Below are 20978 nucleotides of genomic sequence, written 5' to 3' on the forward strand. Positions count from 1 at the left end.
AACAGACATTTTGATAAGGCAACTTGCTAAGGAAAATGCTAATGAGGTTTGCAGAAGAATTATATTAGGACTGCACAAGGATGCTCCTTTAGAGGAGCTCATAAGACGCTGTGCCACAGTGGGCACAGATGCCTATTATAGCCAGGCTATGATGCAGACTTCCCAAAATCCAAACTTGGGAAGACAGAGTCCCTCCTGGCAAGGGACTTCCAGAGAAACTCATAGATGCTTTCAGTGTGGAAAAGTAGGGCATCTGAAAGTTAAATGTTGGTATAGAGATAGAATGGGAAAACAGGGTGGGAGAACAAGACCCAATACCCCAAGTCCAAAATGCAACAGAGGCTTCCATTGGGCCTTAGAATGCAGACAGATTCAGGGAAACGGGATGAGGGGCCCAGCCCCAGGGCCCAAGGCAAAAAACACTTGGGGCATGATGGCAACCAATGGTGCACCCAGAGAGTGCCTAGAAGTCCAGTACCCAGACATGACCAATCAGCCAGAAAGCCATATGATGGGAGAAGGGGATTACACAGTCAACCAGCCAGGAAGCAACCTGATGGCAGAAAGGAATTACAATTGGGGAGAATAGAGCTGTATGCAGCTGGGACAACTGAGATACCCCCTGGAGAGGTGAAATCTGTTCCTCTACAGCCTATGGATCCCTTACCTCCAGGCACAGTAGGCTTGACCATTTCACCTCCTTTTTGTACTTACAAAACAGTGTCCATCCACACACCGATGTGGGAAACTGGGGAATGTGTAGATAATATCCCAGTCACTAATACAGGTAGACAATGTGTGACTTATCACCCAGGAGAAATAGTAACATCAGGTTTACTCATACAGAATCCTAATAAGCAACCTGGTGATAGTCACCCAGATTCTGACTCCAGACCACAAAATCCAGAAATATATTGGACAGCAGCTGTAACAGTTGACCGACCTATGCTCACGATCTATATAAATGGCCTACCATTGGAAGGATTGGTAGACACAGGTGCAGATCGTACAGTTATTAGAGGTGCCAGTTGGCCCAGTCACTGGCCAAAGATTAAAGCAGACACCTATATGTCTGGAGTAGGAGGATCAATAGCAGCTGAAGTTAGTACTGCCCCTATGAGATGGACTTTTGAAGGCAAAACAGGAGTTTTTACTCCTTTTATAGTTGAAAAAATCCCCATCAGTCTGTGGGGAAGAGATGTTTTACAGCAATTAGGGTTAAAAATGAGTACTTTGGTTTTTTAAGCAGGGCTGCTGTTGAAGGCCTGCCAACACTTTCACCTGTTCTGATCCAACGGAAAACTGATACACCAGTGTGGATAGAACAGTGGCCCTTAAGTAGCGATAAAATTCAGGCCTTATTAGATATAGTACAGGAGCAGCTTGAACAAGGGCATTTACAACCTTTTCTAAGTCCTTGGAATTCCCCAGTGTTCGTTGTAAAAAAGAAATCGGGAAAATGGAGGATGCTCACTGATTTAAGAAAAGTGAATGAACAGATGGAAACTATGGGAACTCTTCAGCCTGGACTTCCATCTCCTACTCAATTGCCTAGAGAGTGGCCTCTTTGGGTCATCGATATTAAAGATTGTTTCTATTCTATCCTCTGGATAAGGAGGCTATGAAAAGATTTGCCTTTTCAGTGCCCAGAGTTAACTTAGCTGAGCCTTATAAAAGATATGAATGTACAGTTTTGCCACAGGGAATGAAAAACAGCCCCACTATGTGTCAAATGTATGTTGCTGCTGCTCTTGCTCCAATAAGAAAAGCATTTCCAAAAGTTATGCTATTACATTATATGGATGATATATTGGGGTGTGCACCTGAGGAACATATGCTAGAAGCATGTCTACAAAAGATGATAGAAACACTAAGATACTACAAATTATACATAGCTGAAGAGAAAATTCAAAGACATGCTCCTTTTCAATATTTAGGATATGAAGTATACCCTAAGGTGCTTACAGTACAAAAACTATCCTTAAGAATAGAGAAGCTAAACACCTTAAATGATTTTCAGAAATTGATAGGAGATATCCAATGGATGTGATCAGTGTTAGGCTTGACTACCTATCAGTTACAACCATTATATGATATTTGAAGGGGAGACAGTGGTTTAAATTCACCACGCTAGCTTACAAAAGAAGCTCAAGAGGCTTTGAGAGAAGTTAAACTGGCTTTATCCAATGTGGTTGAAAGAGTCACTCAAAAACCCTTGGGAATATCAGTTTTTGCCACACAAAAGGCATCCACAGCAGTCCTTCATCAAGGAGACAGTGTGATAGAGTGGATGAACCTCCCGGCACAACCAGAACAAAGCCTTACTCCTTACCCAGTGCTTTTGGCTAGAATTTTGTTAAAGGCCATTAAGTGAGCAGTACAATTATCTGGGGCAAGACCTGATAAGATATACACCTTTTACACCAATACACAAATTAATGCCATCCAAGAGTGGCAAATTTTATTAGCCATGGCTCCAAATTTTACGCATGGGTCTCCATTAAAGATAACCAGACTTTTACATAATTGGCGATGGATTCTTGAAGAAAAAGTTTCTAAAGTTCCTCTTAAAGGACCAACTATCTTTACAGATGTATCCAAACACAATGTTTGTGCTATATACTCTCATGATTTAACAATAAAGAGAGTAGTCAGAACTCCTTTTCAATCCAATCAGCAGAACGAATTATATGCAATCATGTTAGCTCTTACTTATTACCCACGAGACATAAATATAATATCAGATTCAGCCTATTCAGTAGGCAAAGAATTGCCATAGCCCAAATAAAATTTGCAGCTTCTAATATATATCAACTCTTTAAGGAACTTCAGGAGCAAGTGAGAAAACATCCAGGTAAGATTTATATCTTGCATATCCACTCACATAGTGGACTCCCAGGTCCTATTTTTGATGGGAATTCAAAGGCAGATAGCCTTTTAACTATGTTAGCCAGTACGCCTTTATTTCAGGAGGCCCAGGAATCCCATTCTAAATGCCATCAGGCTGCTCGAGCTTTGCGTTTACAATTTGGGATTACAAAAGAGGAAGCTAGGAGCATAGTAAAAAGCTGTACAGCTTGCCTTCCTTTCCACACTCATACACTGCCTCCAGGGAAGAACCCTCGTGGTTTGAGACCCAATGAAATCTGGCAAATGGATGTGACCCATTATAAATCTTTCGGTCGTCTGTCTTTTATCCATGTTGTGGTAGACACCTTTTCAGGATTCATTTTTACCATACCAGCAGCAAAAGAGACAGCCCGAGTGGTCACTGAATTCCTCATGCAAGCATTTGCCATTATGGGTGTGCCACAAGCAATAAAAATAGACAATGGTCCTGCATACACCTCCAAACATTTTGCACACTTTTGTGCACAGTATAAGATTTTACACACACTGATTTTACACACTGTCCTCAAGGACAGGCAATAGTAGAGAGGAGAAACAGAGACATTAAGACACTGCTCCAAAAACAAAAGAAAGGGGGAGCCACAGGTAACCCTAGAGAGCTTCTAAATCTAGCTATTTATACTATTAACTTCTTGATTTTTGACAAAGATGCACTGGCTCCTGCAGACAGGTTTTATAACCCACCGGAAGGGCAGTGTCCAGTGCGAGCAGCTCCACTATCTTTAGATAATCACCAGGTGATGTGGAGAGACCCAGAAAGTGGTGAATGGAAGGGACCAGATAGGCTAACTGCTTGGGGGAGAGGGTTGCTTGTATCTCTACAGGTGGAGAAGGAATCAGATGGGTGCCAACGAGCCGTATTCACTTTGTCCATCGCAGAGAGACGGAGCTGACCCTTGAAGTGAAGGAGAAGACCCAAGAAACATCGGGTGGTTCTGTTGCTGATTGTGCTCACCATTGAAAGAGTGTGGCAGTTATGGCGTTTGACTCATGGACATAGAAAATCATTAGACTTCAAAACCCTCAGAAATCATTGGATTCTCTGAGACATTAGATTGTTGTAGGACTTTAAATCCCTCAGGAATCATTGGATTCTTTGAGACATAAGACTTGATAGCCCTCAGGAATCATTGGATTTTCTGAGAAATGATAAGACTGTTACAGGACTTCAAAATCTGCTGGAATCATTGGATTCCCTAAGACATAAAAAGACTTTTGCTGGACTTCAAAAACTTGGGAGGATCATTGGATTCCCTGATATGTGAAGCAATGGACAATAGATTGGTTTTGGACTATCTCTTGGCTGCTGAAGAAGGTGTATGTGTGACTGCTGTTTACATACTCTCCTTCTAGGACTTCTGGCAATCTTTTACAACACAATGTTGATTTGTATTGTTTGTTATACTGTTACTTGGGTTTATAATTCATGTTTGTTATACCACATCAAGCCTGCATTGACTGTGAGGAGAGTCATCACTAATAGCCTCTGTGTTATTGCTATGTGCTTGTGTAAAATCTCCCATGCTGATGGGTTTGTGCATAATAAGACTCTTCAGCCCAGAAACATGCTAGCAACCCCCACTTCCCTTTGGTGCTTTTCACCTCCCTTCCTGAGAAGTCAGGGAGGTCGTGATCACTTCCTTTTCGGTGCTTTCACCTCCTTTCCTGAGAAGTCAGGGAGGGTGTGATCACCTCCCCTTGGGGGCTCTGACCTCCCTGAGGAGTCAGGGATGGCATGATCACTTGTGTTCTAAAACAAAAGAAAGCAGGAGATGTAATGGGCTGAGGCTTGAGATGATGCACTGAGGTCCCAAGCACATGAGGCTAAATAATAATTGGACCATACTCTATTAATATATAAGCTTGGAGAAAGAATGGCCCCCGCCCACTCTTTGTGCAAGTCCTGATGTGTTGTATAGGAAATGACGATTTTGGTGGGTGGAGGCAGGGGAGTGGAAAAGGAAGGGGAGGAGAGACTGCTTGCTTTTGCCATTGTGACGACCTTTCAGCTCAGATTCCCCCTCTGTTAGCTGGCTTCCTGTTGCAGCTGCCCATATTGCTATCGCAATCTTTCTTGCCTATATTTGCTATTGCAATCCTTATTCACCTCTTCACTTCAATAAAGATTGAAGATTTTTCCCTTAACCTGAATTCCTGACTTTGGCTGATTTTAAATACACGGTCATTACAATGGATAAGCTTTGTTTTTGCATCAACCATATTCCCTCCCTTCCGTATCTTTCCTTTTCTTCCAAGAGAGCAATTATTAAAAAAAAAAAAAAAAAAAAAAAAAAAAAAAGAATAAAAATGAGGAAAACATGTTACTCAGGAAATCTAACCAATATACCACAAAGTCTTAGTTTTAAGGTATATATCCTTACCTTTTCTCTACCTTTTCAAAGAATGGCTTTCTTGTCTTTCTTTCTGGGGCCATCATACTCATTGTCGATATTGTTTTCCTGATTTTACTTATTGGTATGGGATAGAAGAGGTATTAGCCTACTAAATTGAAATTCTACAGAACCATTGTGCTGATAACATTATTTTATGCCTGTGAAATCCTGGCTGTGTCATGCCAGGAAATTGAATTGCTTCAAAATGAATTATCTTAGGAATATTTTACAGCTCAGCTGGTAAAAAAAGAGATGAGACATTGAGCTCCTTTCTCCAGTTGAAGTGTCAAGCATTTAAACTCTGCTGAACAGAGTGTAACTCTGATGGCTGGCTATGTAACTTGAATGCCAAAAAAAAAAAAATCTAAAAGACTATTATGAAGAACTCACACAAGAAAAGCACTCACTTGGAGGTCAGAAGAAATGATACAGTGGTCATCTATTTTATTTTCAATTTTTTGTTCATAGAAATATTTTGATATATTTCAGGTCTTTTTGTCATTGACCATTTTGATAGCCTTAAATGATTGGGCTTACTTTTGTTGACTTAGTTTGTCACTGGATGACCACTAAAGTAAAACATTGGCATTCCTCACGTGGAAATTCTCTGTACTGGGGTGAACCCATATGCTTTAGACTTCCTTTGACTTTGTTACCATCACCTGTATCACAGGTCATCCAGCTTTTGTTCTTCATTCTCATTATTCATAGAAATGATGCTAATAAACTATTTGGAAAGTTCCCTACTGGCCATTTCTTGACTTAGAAAATCATAAATTAACATCTATTTTTATTTAATTTCTATTAATTATTGATAAGTTACATTTTAATCAGGTTCAGACAATGCTCAAGATTCAACGTCACAATTTAGCCTTTGTTTTTGATACTGTACTTTATAACTGGCTTATCTTTCTTTCCAAATCTTTGATGATACTTTGTAGATCATGTCTTACCTAAATCATCATGGATAACATGATGAAACTTTTTCACATTTTCCAAGAGACTTTCCTTGGCTTTTTGGGTCTCTTTCAATATAATACAAAATGACATCCTATTTGGGTCTTCTTTGCCAATCATGTTATTTCAAGATGCATAGACAAGATGCATAACATCCTTTGGAAACTATTGATATTAAAAATGTACTTTGGTGGCCAGAAAGTGCTTGGGATCATTGGAAATGTTGTCCAGTCTCTAAATGAAATTCAATCTGCTTTCTCCATAGGTTCCCATCCTAAGGTCTGCTTTGATCCATCTGTAGTGCATATGCAAGATACATTTAATAATTCACTACTTCAAATCTAGACTATGTATATTCTTCACACATTTGGTTTAAATAGTTATAATGAGCATCATTTTCTCAAATTGTTTATGATCACTCCAAAGAGATCTATCAGAATACTGTTTATTTTCTTATTACTTTAAAATTGTCATCATCATCATCATCACCACCACCACCACCCTCCTCCTCACATTATTGTTATTATTTTGGCTTGTTTTCATTGTTGGATCATTGGAATGATGGAATTTTTTTTTAACAGTCCTTTGAAACTTGGTGGGCTCAAACATTAAGAAAAACCAGAGTCTGCAAGGCAGAAATCCAGGATCAGCCTACATGACAGAGAGGCAAAGGCTCTAAACAGACTAATGAAGGGAGTAAGGCAATGACCCCTTTTAATTCAGAGATAAGAAAAACAGAAAGAGCAAGGACTGGAAGGCCATGGAGAATGAAAGCTAATGCTTCCTACAAATATCAACCTTGTTTTCGAGGAATTTCTCCATCCCTCCTCCAGTCCATTCTCCCCCAGCCCTGGAACACTTTCTTATATTATAACAGCTTTTCCAAATGGCCACATAATAGCCACACACTAATGCTCAAGGAAACAAAAGCTCCTTTGTTATGTTTATGTAGTTTCCATTGTAACTCAGCTAAGACTGTAAAATAACCAATCAGTATAGTTTTTTTTTTTTTTTTTTTTTTTTTTTTAAAGAAAATCATGTGCAATTGAAAACAGGCCACAGTGAAATTTTGTTTCAGTAAATTTAACCAAATTCCCTGTAGCACTTTTTTTAGTTGGCAACAAGAAAAAGAAATCAGTTCCCTCCTTCCTGCTCCCCTACCCCCACTCCCTGTCTCAGAAGGAATTTTAAAGTGTTTCTGTCTCCAAAGGTTCCTCTTTCTATCTCTGCCTCTGATTATTTGATGATATTCATTCATTCATCAAATATTCATTCAAGTTTTGCTGTGTACTCTCTGTTCAGTGATATGGAATGGGATGATTAAAATGAAATTATAAATATTTTACCTGTTTCCAAGAAGCTTATCGTCTATTTGGAGGGGGAAAAAAAACTCATATGTATTTATAAAATTTACAATGTATAAATAAAATGTGCATTCACTTATAAATGCATGTCTATGTAGAAATATATAGATAAATAATTTGATATATGTTCAAATATATATGTGCATGTTTTTTATTTCATTTATTTTATATTTCATTTCTTTTAAATTATACACACACACTCTATATATAAAACAGTGAGATTATATTGCAGACCAAAATATTAATTATTTACGAATTACTTGGTAAATATCAATGTATTGAATACAACCTTGAAATGGAGAGATTAATGAGTGGTCCTTGCTACAGTGAACCATGCAGTGAATGTAATGCATACATTATAAGAACTACAATTGTAGGATTTTAAGAAGTACACTGCCTCTTTCTCAGACAGACACCATTCTAATTTGAGGGATATAGATGCTCTTAGTCTATTCTCTGGAGAATGGTTCCAGTCAGTTCTATGGGCCCAAATACTAGACAAGATCCAGAAAAAAAAAGATTTTAATCTGAAGATTTTTAAAAAAAATTACTGAGATATTAAGCCTCCACCTGCCAAACCTGATCTTTCACCTTCTTCAAAAAGTCAGTGCTTTAAAACTCCCAAACTTCCAAACCTTTCATCCCTTTTAAATTCCCTACTATATACTCTCAGCTAAGGATCTCACCTCATTCTTGACTGAAAAAAAAAAAAGTGGCCACTTGCCAGGAGCTTTTTTTTCTCTGTTTCTCCTCATATCATGCTTCTCATATCTTTTTACTATCTACTCCTTTCTCTCTGTCTCCCATGAAGAAGTTACCCTTCTTACCAAGGCACACATCTTATGTGCATCCTTGTATCTTTCTATTGTCCCATTCTTAACATTACTCTATGTTTAATATCTCCCTATTTATTCACTGCTTCACTACTGCATACAAACATACCCATGTCTCTTCTATTCTTAAAAAAGATGTTTACTTTATCTGACCATTTTCAATAGCTATAATCCTAAATCTCTCCTTCTCTTTTTGACTGAACTTCTATAGAAAACAGTCTCACAATGTCAGTTATCTCTTCTACTTAATTGTAGACTCTTTGATATTTGGCTTCAGACATCACTAATATGAAGCTGCTTTCTCCAAAGTTAACAATGATATTTGTTAATTTTAAATAATTTACCAATGTTTAAAACCATTCTTTTTGAAATAATGGTTTAGTGTTAAATATGCTAAAATATGGAATAATATGGAGACATCTAAGTTATGCAACAGTTCCAACTGGAAGAAGAAATTGAGACTGCTAATCTTAGATTTCCATCTCACTGATTTATAAGCTTAAAACTATTTTATAAATATAATGTCCTTTTTTCAATCTTCATTGTTCTTGACTTCTCTGCAACTTGTGCATTGATGATCCTCTTCTCTAGGATAAGTTTTCCTCTTTATGATACTACTCTCTTTTGGTTTTCTTTCTATTAGTTTGACTGCTCTTTCTCTGCCATTTTTGATTATTGCTCTTTATCCAAATCACCCTCTCTAATAGTGGATGTCATTGAAGTTTCAGTTTTGAGCCTTCTTTCTGTATTCTATATGCCTTTGGTATTGTCATCAGCTGCCAGTTTTCTCTATATAGATGACTCACTAAGTTCCATATCCAGGCCTAACTTCTTCACTAAGCTTTAGTCTTGTGTCAGCAACTTCTCTTTCAACATCTGGAACCAAATATCATATATATATATATATATATATATATATATATTATATATATATATATATATATATATATATATATATATATATATATATATGATTCAAAGGCCTTCTGGTTATTCCCTCACATATCTTTCTCCATTCCAAACTCCGTTATTCAGATGCCAAAATATTTTTCCTAAAGTATAGGTCTGACTATGTCATCCTACTTATCTATAAACTCTAATAACTCCTTGTTACTTGCAGAATTAAATATGAAATACTCTGACATTAAAAATTCTTACACATCTGGCTTTCTCCTACTTTTCATCTTTTTATACATTACTTCCCTCCACATACTTTACAGAAATTACCCATTATTATATTTTTACTATCTACATTTCTCACTGTATATCCTTTAACTTTTCCCTTAATAATATAGATTTATGCCATTTATTACATATATGTTTAGTGTTAGTTTTATTTTATTGTCTATGGTATCTTTTAGTATAATGTAGTTTCCTATCACATTAATTAGATCTATTTTTGTTGTTGTTTTGTCTAAGACTGTAATTGTGATTTCTACCACAGTAGCTTCATCAGAATCCTAACAATTTCTCCTTGCCTATGAGTCTTTATCACTTGAATTATCTCTGACTTCTTGTACTGTTTTCTTCCTTAACTTGGGAACACTGTATTTGGGCTATACTATTTATGGGAGTTTTCATTTTTGTTTTTTAGGAAGTAATTGGCATATTCTTTCAATTTCTACTTGGGCTTCTTAAATATGTTGATAATTTTCTTTAATGGTGTCTTCAAATACAATGCTATGCCTAAACTTTTTCTTCATAGCTTTCAGGCAGTACAATTATTCTTTTTTTTCTTATTTTAATTTTAATTTATGGAATAAAATAAGCATTTTCATACCAAACTACAATAAAGATGGTTGTATATGAAACTGCTAGTCTACTATGCAATAAATATACAAGAAAATTATTGTGTAAATTTATTTTTTTTCTTCTCTCCTCTCCCATCCTCGAGATGGCTATCATTAGATACAATAGATGTATATGTGTATGTATGTACATATATATATATGTATACACACAATTATGGGTATGTAAGTATTCTGTATATAGTTCTTTTTCTTTCTTTTTTATTATAGCTTTTTATTTACAAGATATATGCATGAGTAATTTTTTCAACATTGACCCTTGCAAAACATTTTGTTCCAATTTTTCCCCTCCTTACCTTCACCTCCTCCCCCAGATGGCAGGTAGACCAATACATGTTAAAGTATATGTTAAATACAATATATGTATATGTATCTATACAGTTATTTTGCTGCTCTGTGTATATTTCTAATTATCAGATGGTCCAATGATTCATATATTTTTTCTCTACCACTCTCATTTGGTTTTTAATGTAATTTTTAGTCCCTTTAACTAATAAAGGATTAATTAATAATAAAGGATAAATAATTAATAAAGAGATTCTTGAGATCTCTTTCTTCCTTGATTGTTTTTTGCCCTGATGTTCAATCTCAGATCTCTTTCAGTCTCTCTGTGCTAAGACTACTCTTGGCCAGATTTGTCCTCAATGTCTGCAAATCTCTTTATCTTTAAAAGTTAGCTTGGACTAGAAAAAATGGACTTTCTCTTGGATTTTCTAAATTTGATCTGATATTTTTCTAGCGCTTTATGAAATGATATTGTGGGGAACCAAGTTGTACTGCTTCCTCTTTTTCAAACATATTGATTCTGCCTTTGTATTTTTTTTTACGTTTTCTTTTTATGTTATATAAGCACATTCTTTTAAACATATTTTTATGAGTCATGTTAAAAGGGAAAAAAAATCAAATCAAAAGGGAAAATGAATAGAAGGAAAAAAGTAAGCAAAAAAGGTGAAAATGGTATGCTTCTGTCTGCATTCAGTCTCCATAATTCTCTTTTTAAACATGGATGGAATTTTCCATCCAAAGTTTATTGGAATTGTCTTGAATCACTGAATTGCTAAAAAGAGATAAGTGTATCATAATTGAGCATCACACAATCTTGCTGCTGCTGTGTCTTTGTAGTTATTTTAAAATGAAACTTTTATTTCTTTCTCTATTTCAGTTAAAAATAATAATTACTCCAAATGCAGCCAGGTTTAAAAATTCAGATCTTTTATTGCTTCCTCCAAAATAGCCCAGTTAGTTTTTCTTAGAGGCCTATCTTTCTCCTTGGTTTTAAGAGCTCTTGCAGCTTTGTCCTTTGCTTCTGCCTCTGCTTTTTTCAGCTTCCAGCCAGCACCAAGGTAAAAGTTGTAATGAATCTTTCTTGCCTCCGAGAGAGAGCTTCTGGCTGAACTCTCTTGATGCTCTCCTCTCAGTTTCATTCAGCTGAACTCCCTTGACTGGCTCACTGAAGCTCTATTTATGCTCCTTCTCTGAGAAAGAGTGGGATTATGGGTTTCCTCCCAGAGTGTTCTCTGGCTCTAAGAGCTTCTTGCTTATATGAGCTCTCTAAAGGTGTGAACACAAGCATTGTTTTTATCAGTTCTACTTAGTACCTTGTTCCTTCTGACCCATAATATCTCCTTGTAAGATCAGATCAATCATACTGAACCATGCTAAATTAGATAATTATTGTCTCTATCACCTCTAATGGCTTAACAGTTTGTAAAAATTCCAACAGGGAAGAAAAATTGGGATAGAATTATATCTACTCCTTTAAATATTATTGATCCAGGGGATTGTTTTTAAATTTCAATTTAACTTCTGATATCTGTTTCATTGTTGAAAAGAACAGGACCCTGATCTTTATTTTCTATTTGACCCTCTTTCTAATCAAATGTCAGTTCCATAATAAACACACATAGCAAATAACATAGAAATCCATTTATTGAAATTGATAGCAAAACAGAAATTTAAAAAATATATAAAAGAATAAATGTCAGAATACATAGTGAAGGAGTTTTCCCATTGGGAATGAGGTAGCAACTTAGCTCAGCCAAGAGAGAGAAAGTCTTTGATATTATCCAAGGGCAAGTTGCCCAAAAACTCTAGTTTGGCAAGCTGGGCATGGGGACAGAATGGACATTGTCAGCTTAGCTCATGTTGGCTTCTTCTTAGTCTTTTTCTTCAGCAAACTGAGGTGAGATTGGCATCTTCCATCTTCTCTCTCAAAATTAGAAGCTAGAAACTTTTGGAGATCAAAAAAATTCAATGACTTAAAACTCAAAGAAGACTGAAGAGAGTAGGTTTTTCCTATTCTCTCCAATTCTTCCTCTTGGCCTATACCTTAACCTTTTGCAGATAATGGGCATTTGTCTTCACCAGCAAAAAGAGAGTACCATACCATTATGCTTTGAGATTGGAGTTATACAAAAACCCTACTCCAAGGCCAGCTTCTATCTATTATGAAGTGCTATGTCTATAATAATAGATAACTAATAAATCTTAGTTGAATTATATTTCTATTCTTTTCTTATAGAAGAACACAAAAGAAGCATTACTTTTCCCCTTTGAATAAAAGGTTACTTATAAAATCTGAATTTTGCAAATGAAGAAACTGATTATAAAATAACTCAAGCACTCTGAAACAATAAATTACCTTGAGGAGACATACCACTCAATTTCATAATATGTACAAGGAAGTACAATCTTATTTTATTTATTTAATTAAAAAATAGCTGAAAGGAAGAGAATAAAGAAAAATCTGCCTAACTGACAGCTGTAATAATCTCTGAATTCATTAATTGTCTTTTTAGTAAAATAGGTCTCTCTGCTTGGGTAATCCTGGAAAGCACTTGCCTTCTATGTGTATTCCAGAAGAAGATAGTGATTAGATCTGATTCCATTGAATTAAACAGTTTCTGGATGAGGAAATTCCCTTTACCAATACAGATCAACATCTCTTTTGCTAGTTACAGACTTAGAAAATTGAGTAGATCAATGGTTTTCAAAATATAGTCCACAGACTCCTTGAATATCTATGGGACCCTTGTAGTGGATCTGTGAGCTAAAAATTATATTCATAATAATATGAAGACTATTAAAATGCTCTGTCCTTTTTGAAATGTATCTATATCTCTATATATCTATCTGTATCTATCTATCTATCTATCTATCTATCTATCTATCTATATATATATATATATATATATCTGTGTAAGGTCAGATTTTCTTCACATAATTCAACCAAAATTACATGTAACAACAGATTGAATGCAGAAGTACATATCAGAAGATAATGTACATATCAGAAGATAATAAGAAGATAATGAATTCTCTCTGCCTGACCCCTGCATTAATACACCCTTATATCATTACTGAAGTTGGATTTCAACACAAATGGAGATGATAAAGTAGATAGAGCACTGGACTTAGAATAAAGAAGAACTGAGTTGAAATCCTGCCTCTGATAATTACTAGCTGTGTAATCATAGGCAAGCCACTTTACCTTTATTTCCATCAGTATCCTCATCCATAAAAATGAGGATAACACTAGCATTTAGACGCCAGATTATTGTGAAGATTAAATGAGCTGATATTTGTTTAAATTGTATTTGTATAATATTTCCCCCAGTTATATTCAAAAATTTTTTTCACATTTGTTTTTTAAAATTTTTGAGGTTCTCTCCACTATGCCTCCCACATTTGAGAAGCCAGTTGTGAAGTTATATAAAACATTTTCATGAAAGTCACGCTGTGAAAGAAAACAGATCCCCCAGCCTAATGAAAATAAAACCCCCCAAGAAAAATTAAATTAAAAAGAAGGAGAAAGATAGAAAAAGAGAGAATGCTTCAATCTGTATCACTACACAATTGGTCTTTCTTTGGGTTGGGATAGAATTTTTCATCATATGTCCTTCAGAGTAGTGGTAGATTGTTATATGACTGAGGATAGCAAAGTTATTTTTGGCTTGTCATCCCAGAATATTGCTATTACTTTGTACACAGTACATTTTACTTTGCTTGAGTTCATGCAGGACTTTCTAAGTTTGTTTGTTTGTTTTTCTGAGAGCATCCTGCTCATCATTTCTCATGGAATAATAATATTTCATTACAAATACATACAGTTTATGGATACATTCCCCTATTGATGAGGCACCTTCTTAATTTCCAATTTGTTTTTGCCCTGAGAAGAGAGCTGCTATGAATATTTTTTGTACATATAGATCATTTTCCTTTAGTTTTTCCTGAAGCAATTGGGGTTAAGTGACTTGCCCAGGGTCACACAGCTAGGAAGTGTTAAATGTCTGAGATAAGATTTGAACTCAGGTCCTCCTGACTTCACGGCTGGTGCTCTATCCACTGCACCACCTAGTTGCTTTTCCTTTTTTTTTGGGGGGGAGGGGACTTTTTTAGTATTCATGCTGAGTAGTGGAGTTGTTTGGTCAAAGGATATGCATGAATTTATAGCCCTTTGGACACAGTATATCTCTTGATCATTTATCAATTGGGGTGTGCCTCTTATTTATTTATTTATTTTTTGATAAATTTGACTCAATTCCATCTATGTTTGAGGAAAGAGGCCTTATCAGAGAAGGTTGCTTAAATTTTTTTTTACACTTACTATTTTAACTGTATTTTCTTCCATGTATTCTCTCCTTTCACTGAGTCCCTCAAAAAGTATTTTGGAACTGACCCCTCCCTCTCCCAACATGCCCTCTTTTAAATCATCCTCCCCTCTTCATTTCCCTCCTATTTTCCTGCAGGGTAAGATAGATTTTTATACTCTATTGAGTATTATATCATTTCTTCTTTGAGCCAATTTTGATGAGAATATGGTTCACTCACTCACCCTCTCTTCCCACTCTTCCCTTACATTATAAATGCTTTTTCTTGCATCTTTTTTATGGCAGATAATTTGCACCATTCCACTTTTTTCTTTCCTTTTCTCACAGTACATTCCTTTCTCACCCATTAATTTAATCATTTTTAAAGAAAAGCTATCTGAATTCAATTCACACTTGTACCCTCTGTCTATTCTATCCTTCTTACTTCCATAATAATGAGAAAGTTCTAATGAGTACGAATATCCTCCTCCCATGTAGGGATGTAAACAGATAAACTTATTTAGTCCCTTTTGATATTCTTGATTCCTGATTATCTCCTTATGCTTCTTCAGAGTCTTGTATTTGAAAATCAAATTTCTATTCAGTACTGGTCTTTTCATCATGAATACTGGAAAATCTTATATTTCATTGCATAAGCATCCTTTTCCCTAAAGGATTAATTCAGTTTTGCTGAGTAGGTGATTTTTGGTTATAATATTAGCTCTATTGCTCTCTGGAATATCATATTCCAAGCCCTCTGGTTCTGTAATGTAGAAAATGATAAATCTTCTTTCTTTCCCAACAATGGCTCCACTACACTTGAATTGTTTCTATCTGGATTCTTGCAATATTTTCTCCTTGACCTGGGAGTTTCTGGAATTTGGCTACAATATTTCTGGGAGTTTTCATTTTGGGATCTCTTTCAGGAGATGATTGGTAGATTCTTTGAATTTCTATTTTGTTCCCTGGTTCTAGAATATTAGGATAGTTTTGATAATTTCTTGAAAGGTGATTTTTTTTTTATCATGACTTTCAAGTAGACCAATAATTTTTAAATTATCTCTTCTAGATCTATTTTTCAGGTCAGTTGATTTTCCAATTTTTTTTGGTTTTGCTTTATTGTATCTTGATTTCTTATAAAGTCATTAACTTCCATTTGCTCAATTCTATTTTTTTCTTTTTTTTTTCAGTTCTATTTTTTAAGGAATTATTTCTTCAGTGAGCTTTTGTATCTCCTTTCCAAACTGGCCAATTTTGCTTTTTTAAGGCATTCTTTTCTTCATTAGATTTTTGTATTTCCTTTTGCACCACTTTAAGGTTTTTTTTTTTAACTAATTTTTCCTCTATCTTGCTTGATTTTCAAAATTTCTTTTGAGATCTTCCATGTCCTGAAATCAATTCTTATTTTTCTTTAGAACTTTGGGTGTAGGAGCTTTGACTTCATTATCACCTTCTGAGTATGTGCTTTGATAATTTTCAATGGTCAGAAACCTTTTTTGCTGTCTGCTCATTTTGCTAGCCTATTACTTGGCTTTTAATTCTTTGTTAAAGTAAAGTTCTGTTTCCAGGATGGAGGGTGCATTGTACCAAGTTTCAGGGATTTTGTGCAGCTGTTTTCATAGATCCTGCTAGGAACCTGACCAGAAGCCCTTTTTTTCTGCCCTGGAGCAGTTAGGAGTATCCCTGACCAATTGTAACTGTAAGATCCAATGTGCTAAAGCAACAGTTGTGCTTTGCTGAAGCCAGCTCAGTGCTGTGCTGGGACTACACACTAGACTTCCATCCTGGTGTCATAGACTCTCTGCTGACCTTCCAAGTCCTCTCTGATGTTCCCATCAGAGAAGTCCAGAAGCCTCCAGTATAGCTGCTGATTCAGAAGTCCCATCTTACTGACGCTGGGCTCCAAGGCTGGGACTGGGACCAGTTCCACAGACCTTTTCTGCTGACCTTCCAGGTCTTCTTTGGTTTGAAGTTTTGGCTGAGATATCTGGAAACTATGAGTATTCTTGCTGATTCCGAGGTCAGGTTGGGGTTCAGGCAGATGCTGGGTCTGCATGTGGGTCTGGGGATGCATGTGCATGGGCTGCCTTGGTACTGCACACTGGACTCCTACCCTCATGTCACAGATTTTTTCTTCAAAACTTCTTAATTTCCTTAGGCTGGAAAAATGTTCTGCTCTTGTCTTTTGGGTTGTTCTGATGCTCTAAAATTTATTTAGAATCATTATTTAAAGAAAAATGTAGTGGTTGGAGAGAGAGGTTGAGTGAGTTCCTCCCTTTGCTCTACCATTTTGGCTCCTGAGCTGATATTTGTAAAGTTCTATGCAAATCTTATTATCACTTAACCTCTTTTTGCCTCAGTGTACTTATCCATAAGATGAGGATAATAATAGCACAAACCTACAAAGGAGTGTTGGAACCAGCTCAATACCAAATACCTAATTAATTTAAATTTTAATTAATTGTTAAAATTTCTGTGTATTCACATGACAAAAATCAGAAAATACTATAAATCAGGACTTAATTGATTATATGGTTGATTTCCAGGGGTCCTCAAATATGGCCTGTGGGCCAGATGGGACATCTGAGGATGATTATCCCCCTCACTCAGGGTTATGAAGTTTCTTTATTTAAAGGTCCACAAAACAAAGTTTTTGTTTTTACTATAGTCCGGCCCTCCAACAGTCTGAGAGACAATGAATTGGCTCCCTAATTAAAAAGTTTGAGGATCCCCACACTTAAGAAAGTTCTGAGAAAATTTAATAATGCAATTAAACCTAAAAATGCATCATAGGCACAATTTTTTAAAGAACTGGTTGTCAAATATTTATTAGCACATTACTAATCCCAGGCCTTCCTACCTCTACTGAGAAATGATAAAATGAAATTATAAAATTATATATAAAGTGTTTTGCAAACCTTAAATATATGTTAGCTATTGTGATTTGCATAGAGGAACTCCAGAGGTCCAGGAAGTTTAAGTAACTTTTTCATTCATACAAATGATAAACCTATATGTTGAGATTTCAATCCAGGCTCCCTGACTTTAATCAGTCCTCCTTCTATGTCATTCTTCCAATTTCAGATCAATGACTTTTCAAAATCTGTCATGTCTTAGACAAGAGATAAGTCTATAAATTTAAAACAAGAAAGAAACTTGGAAGTCAACTAATATAATATTGTCATTGTACAATGACATTTTACTGAGTTCCAGAAGGATTGTATCTTATCCAAGGCCACTTGGACTATGAAACACAGTCACTCTTCCTGACTCCAAATCCTGAACTCTTTCCATTGTTCTATGCTACTAAACAATAATGATATGAGATAGCTCAATCAGTATTCTCTTACCTGAAATTATAAACTGATTCTCTTACTATTAGTAAATGTAATTAAATATAATGGTATCCATAATGAAGATCCCAAGGAACCAAAATATTCTAAAGTGACTTTGATAATATCAGGGAGAAAAAAGATTTTTTTTAAATGAGGTTTTGTATTTTTAAAATTTGAACCAATGATTTCATTTCTCTATCCAACTCTATATAAATAAATTCCCTCTGCCAGATCATTAGCAATTCTGTAATTTATAATCTTAAAGAGTTGTTGGGGGTCATTAAGGTTTTTAGTGATTCATTTAGGAGTCACATAGACAGTTAAATGAGGAACTTGCATTTCTTTTTGAGTCAGAGGCAAGTGCTCCATATTCTGTGCCTCTTTGCTTCAATCTAATGTTCCAGTCTCATTAGAAATTATTTTATTCCCATTCTGTAATGCACTGCTACATTTTTATTATATTATGTTTATTATATTATGCATTTCTGTATCTACCCATTCATTCCTCTATCATCATCATCATTATCATCATCTATCTTTGTTGTGTCCCATATGAAAATAGATATCATTAAATTCTTCCCCAAGAGCAAAAATTGTTAAATTCTATGCATTTGTATTTCAAATGATTGAAACAGCTCTTGGCAAATTTTTTTTAGGATCTGTTGATTGACTGAAACCCAATTTTTTTCATTTCCTAATTCTTAAATTAAAAATTTTCAATCATATATTGTGTAAATATTATAATTTTCTATTAATCAGAATATTTGATTAAAAATAACTAACATTATGTTGTACATTAAGATTTGAAATACATTTTACATAGATTACCTTATCTGATTCTCACAACTACTTATCATTCTCATTTTTCAGATGAAGAATAGATTAAGAAATAGATTAAGTGATATGTACAGGTTCACACCTAGTAGGTATCTTAGGAGAGATTTAAATTCAAGTCTCTGACTCCAAGTCTATACCTGTGTCTCTTACCATGCTAGACTATAGAGTGCTTATTGAATCTTGCATTTTTGGGGGAAATTTTTTTTCTTTCTTTTAAAAAGTAATCTATTTAGTTAAAAATTAAATACAAAATAGAAAACAAAAACACATTGCTCTGTGTACAGCAGAATATAAGAGGACTCAAAATATATAATAATAAATTTCCAATTCAAGAAAGGTTATATAATTAATACTATACATTATATTCACAGTTGTCCATCTTTGCTTCCTCAGCTTTCTTTTGTCCTTTGCTGTTCATTTTTTGCTTTATTTTCCCCCTTCCATCTATCTTTCCTTCCAAGAAGTCTACAATTAAGCATGTGTATCATGCTTACATTGCATGGATACACATACATACATATACACATACATATAAAATAGATAGATAGATAGATAGATATTATCCATGTAAGACTTTTAGTATGCTTGTTTGTCTTCTGTTTCTCTGAAGGCGGATAGCATTTCCCTTCATAAGTCTGTCTTTCCATATTTTTTCTAAATCTATCAAATAATCATTTCCTACAACATGGTAATATTTCAACTGTCTAGTTATTTTAAATAGTCTAAAACTATATTGATTAATATGGTATGCATAATAACTAGAATCCCTATTTTTCTCTGTGATCAAACCTATTTGAACTTTAACTTTGTCTGAGATTATGATTATTACCTCTGACTTTTTTTAACCTAATAAATTGTACTCCCAATCTATCTCTATTTCCTGTTTCCTACCCCAACTCCTCTATTTTACTTTTTCTTTATTTTGCTCTCTTATTACTTAACCTATCCATAGGATCCTTCTCTTATTCCCTACCCCCCCCCCATTCTTTCCCCTTGTTTCTACATGAATTTAGAAAACTTTTATAGTCTTCCAAATACATGTTATTTCTTCTTTATTTCATTCCCATTAATTTATATACCTTTCTATATGCCCCTTATCCTATTCCATTACCCTCTTATTTCATTCTAAATTTTATTTTCATCTAAATATATGTTGTTCTCTCTTTAACTCAGCTCTGATGTGAGTAGGGTTTCCTCTAAAAAATGCTTCCCTTATCCTCTCCTCCCCATCCCCTTATCCTCTCATTTCCCTCTGAAGATAAAAGAAGACTTTTATACGCTTATTACTCTTTTTACCTTTTCCTACATGGTTTTGCTTTTGTATAATCATAACATACTCAGCTCTATCCCAATAATTCTTTTGAACTACCCAATGATTAGTGATAATCTTAGACATATGGTTTACATTTCCATGTATAAAATGTAAACAATTTATCCTCATTGATTCCTTTGTAATCAGTTTTGATATTTACCTTATAATTTCTTTTGGATTTTGTATGTCAAACTTTTTTTTTACTTTATTTATTATTATTATTATTATTTTTTATTTCATAGCTTTTTATTTACAAGTTATATGTATGGGTAATTTTACAACATTGACAACTGCCAAACCTTTTGTTCCAATTTTTCCCCTCCTTCCCCCCACCCCTTCCCCTAGATGGCAGGATGACCAGTAGATGTTAAATATATTAGAGTATAAATTAGATACACAATAAGTATACATGTGAAACTTTCTATTACGTTTAGGTCTGTTTGAAAGTCTGATAATTCATTAAATGTCTTTTTTGGGGGGGGTTTAGGATTGCTTAATTTTGTTGGGTAAGAAGCTGAATTTTTTTTTTGTTGTTACAAAATACTTGATTTTGTGCTTTTTAGTAGAATTCTTTCCTTCAACTCAAGAAAACTGATTTATATTACTAGCCAATGTAGTTTACTTTTTAGGGAGATAGTCT

Source organism: Antechinus flavipes, chromosome 6 (assembly GCF_016432865.1).
Source record: "Antechinus flavipes isolate AdamAnt ecotype Samford, QLD, Australia chromosome 6, AdamAnt_v2, whole genome shotgun sequence".
In the NCBI taxonomy this organism is placed as follows: domain Eukaryota; kingdom Metazoa; phylum Chordata; class Mammalia; order Dasyuromorphia; family Dasyuridae; genus Antechinus; species Antechinus flavipes.